Here is a 3,735-nt window from a genome sequence, read left to right on the forward strand (position 1 = left end):
ACACTATTTGGGGTACTTTGGGGGTATTTTCTGGTATTTTCTGGTACTTTGGGGTATACTTTGCGGTATTTTGGGGTATTTTCTGGTACTTTGGGGTATACTTTGGGGTACTTTGGGGTACTTTGGGGTATTTTGGGGTATTTTCTGGTATTTTCTGGTACTTTGGGGTATACTTTGGGGGTATTTTAGGGTATTTTGGGGTAGTTTCTGGTATTTTTGGGTATACTTTGGGGTATTTTGGGGTAGTTTCTGGTATTTTCTGGTATTTTCTGGTATTTTGGGGTATTTTGTTCAAGTTCAAGTTCAAGTTCTTTAATAGTTGTCATACAGAAGTACAGAATACTTTCATACAAAATGCTTCTTACTGTTACGCTCCAGAGACTGTGCTAGACAAGATAGTATCAAATAACATAATAACATAATATAGCATGAATTTAGAAGAAGAAAAAAATGAGGTCACAGTGTTCGGTATAGACATATGTACAATGTTCTGAGTTACCATATAATATACAATACACAATACTATGCAGTGTACTAATGTACAGTACTATCTAGTGCAAAGCAGAAATGGGATGAGGTACAATTTTAGGTACAATTTACAGTAAGGTGTACGGGTTGTAGTGCAATCCTTCATCCATAAATATAAAGTGTGGGGAGTGGGTGCTACAGTGTGTTTGTTTAAAGTGGGTGTGTGCTATAAAGTGTGTGGAGTGGGTGCTACAGTGTGTTTGTTTAAAGTGAGTGTGTGCGTGTGGATGTGTGTGCTATGTGCGTTTGGTGGTTGTTGTTGTGTAGTGTTCATTCATTGTTCGTTTAGCAGCCTGATGGCCTGGGGATAGAAGCTTCTTCTGAGTCTTTCTGTGCTCGCCTTGAGACTCCTGTATCGCTTGCCTGACCGCAGCAGTTCAAAGAGGCAGTTGTTCGGGTGACTGGAGTCTTTAATGATTCTCTTAGCCTTGCCCGTGCAACGCTTGTTGTAAATGTTCTGGAGGGTGGGGAGCCCCCCTCCAATTGTGCGTTCGGCTGAACGTGTCACTCTTTGTAGTCTGCTTCGGTCTTGTGCAGTGCTATTCCCAAACCAGGAGGTGATGTTGCCGGTCAAGATGCTCTCTATTGTACATGAGTAGAAGTTCTTAAGGATCTTCTGGCTGACTTGGAACTTCCTTAGGCGCCTGAGGAAGTAGAGGCGTTGTCGTGCCTTCTTCACAACACTGTCAATGTGTGTGGTCCATGTCAAGTCCTCGGATATGTAGGCTCCGAGGTACTTAAAGCTGTTGACTCTCTCAACAGCTTTTGGGGTAGTTTCTGATATTTTGGGGTATACTTTGGGGTATTTTGGGGTATTTTCTGGTATTTTCTGGTATTTTGGGGTATTTTCTGGTATTTTGGGGTATACTTTGGGGTAGTTTGGGGTAGTTTCTGGTATTTTGGGGTAGTTTCTGGTATTTTGGGGTATACTTTGGGGTATTTTGGGGTAGTTTCTGGTATTTCCTGGTATTTTCTGGTATTTTGGGGTAGTTTCTGGTATTTTGGGGTATACTTTTGGGTATTTTGGGATAGTTTCTGGTATTTTGGGGTATTTTGGGGTAGTTTCTGGTATTTTGGGGTATACTTTGGGGTATTTTGGGGTATTTTGGGGTAGTTTCTGGTATTTTGGGGTATACTTTGGGGTATTTTGGGGTAGTTTCTGGTATTTCCTGGTATTTTCTGGTATTTTGGGGTAGTTTCTGGTATTTTGGGGTATACTTTGGGGTATTTTGGGGTAGTTTCTGGTATTTTGGGGTATTTTGGGGTAGTTTCTGGTATTTTGGGGTATACTTTGGGGTATTTTGGGGTATTTTGGGGTAGTTTCTGGTATTTTGGGGTATACTTTGGGGTATTTTGGGGTAGTTTCTGGTATTTTCTGGTATTTTCTGGTATTTTGGGGTAGTTTCTGGTATTTTGGGGTATACTTTGGGGTATTTTGGGGTAGTTTCTGGTATTTTCTGGTATTTTGGGGTATTTTGGGGTAGTTTCTGGTATTTTGGGGTATACTTTGGGGTATTTTGGGGTATTTACTGGTATTTTCTGGTATTTTGGGGTATTTTGGGGTAGTTTCTGGTATTTTGGGGTATACTTTGGGGTATTTTGGGGTAGTTTCTGGTATTTTAGGGTATACTTTGGGGTATTTTGGGGTAGTTTCTGGTATTTTCTGGTATTTTCTGGTACTTTGGGGTGATTAGTAGGACCCCCCTGACCCGTCATCAAGGACGGCGTAAGTGTCCATGACTTTATCTTGGTAGCTCAATGTCACACGGACTACCTTTAAGAGCACTTGAGCTCCGTTGCTGCTGGCGGGGTCAATGTACATGACACTTGCCTTGGTGCCGCTCCGTGGTGCAGGTATAGGCCGTCTTCCGTTACTATCGTGTAGTATATCTAGATGGGCTCCATCGCACCGGCTGCACCTTTTCTTTAGGCGGCATTCGGCTGCCATGTGGGGCCGCGCACATCGATAACAGCGCCGGTTGGACTTTATCCATTGACTCACTTCTTCTGCATTCATCTTTGTGAATGAGTCGCATTGTGACAGCCAGTGTTCTTTCTCACAGTAGGGACACGCTATCTTCCACTTCTCTTTTCTCGAGGGGGTGCTGTGACTCCTACTGCTCGGTACTGACTCTGATTGGTGCATGACTGTCACCGATCTTCTTCCATCATTTATTCTCCTGGGTCCCTCTCTGGAGCTTGGCGTGCTCCGCCCGAAGGTGTCCAGTCGTAAGCTGCTGACCTCTCTCGCCAGGAAGTCGGCCAGATCAAGGAGGGATGGCTCGGGGCCGTCGGGATCTCGGTAGTCCCTCTGCCGCCTAAAGCGCTCCTGTCTTGCGGGTGGCAGCTTCTCCAAAATCCTCTCAACGTTAGAGTTGGCGTATAGCTCATGCATGCCCTTCTCCCGTTGAGCTCCCAGCATCCCCACCAGGGACTGCACTTTGATTGACAGGTCGTCTAGTGAGCGATTGTCTGTGGCTGGGGGTAGGCGATCAATATGCCTTATCTCCTGGATTACGTAATCCCATATACGTCCATATCTCTGATCCAGCGCTGCAAGGGCCGCTGTGTATGGGGTCGAGGAGGTAGCATAGGCTAGCGCTATATTGTGCGCTCGCGGTACTTTCAGGTGCTTCAGTAATATTGCATACTTGTGGCGTTCATCAGCGACATCCACCATCATTGTCTCTAAGCACATCCGGAGCTCCGTGTACTGTGCTCGACTCTCATAGGCGAAGTCTGGGAATGACGGCGTGGCGTTGTATGACGCCGTGGATGGCTGATACATCGGCAAGCGTTGGGGGAGAAACCTCCTGGGCGAGTCCCCTCTTGCGCCTCGCTGTGGGCTGGTACTGGCAGGGTACCATGGCCCGCTGGTCCAGGTACTGTTCCTCGGGGCTGGTCGTGCGTCGTGCTCACCCGTGAATAGAGTCGGGGGTCTGTAGCGCAGCGCCGCGGGGGTATAGCCTGGACTGTATGGGACCTCCTGGTCCGGTGGAGTACTGTGCTGTCGTCGGGCTTGGTTCTCCTCTTCTCCCTCTTCTTCCTCTATCAAATCTTCCAGATCCTGTAATCGTTTATTTAGCTTCTCCGCAGTGTATGCCGCTCCTTCCTTGTAGCTGGGTCTCGCTTGGACCGGTATGGGAAGGGGGTCTGCGGGGGGTCTAGACTCGGTCTGTTGGTCAAGTTCAGGGTCGCTTGCTCGTT

The sequence above is a fragment of the Notolepis coatsorum genome (assembly GCF_963971535.1).
Source record: "Notolepis coatsorum genome assembly, chromosome: 9".
Taxonomy (NCBI): domain Eukaryota; kingdom Metazoa; phylum Chordata; class Actinopteri; order Aulopiformes; family Paralepididae; genus Notolepis; species Notolepis coatsorum.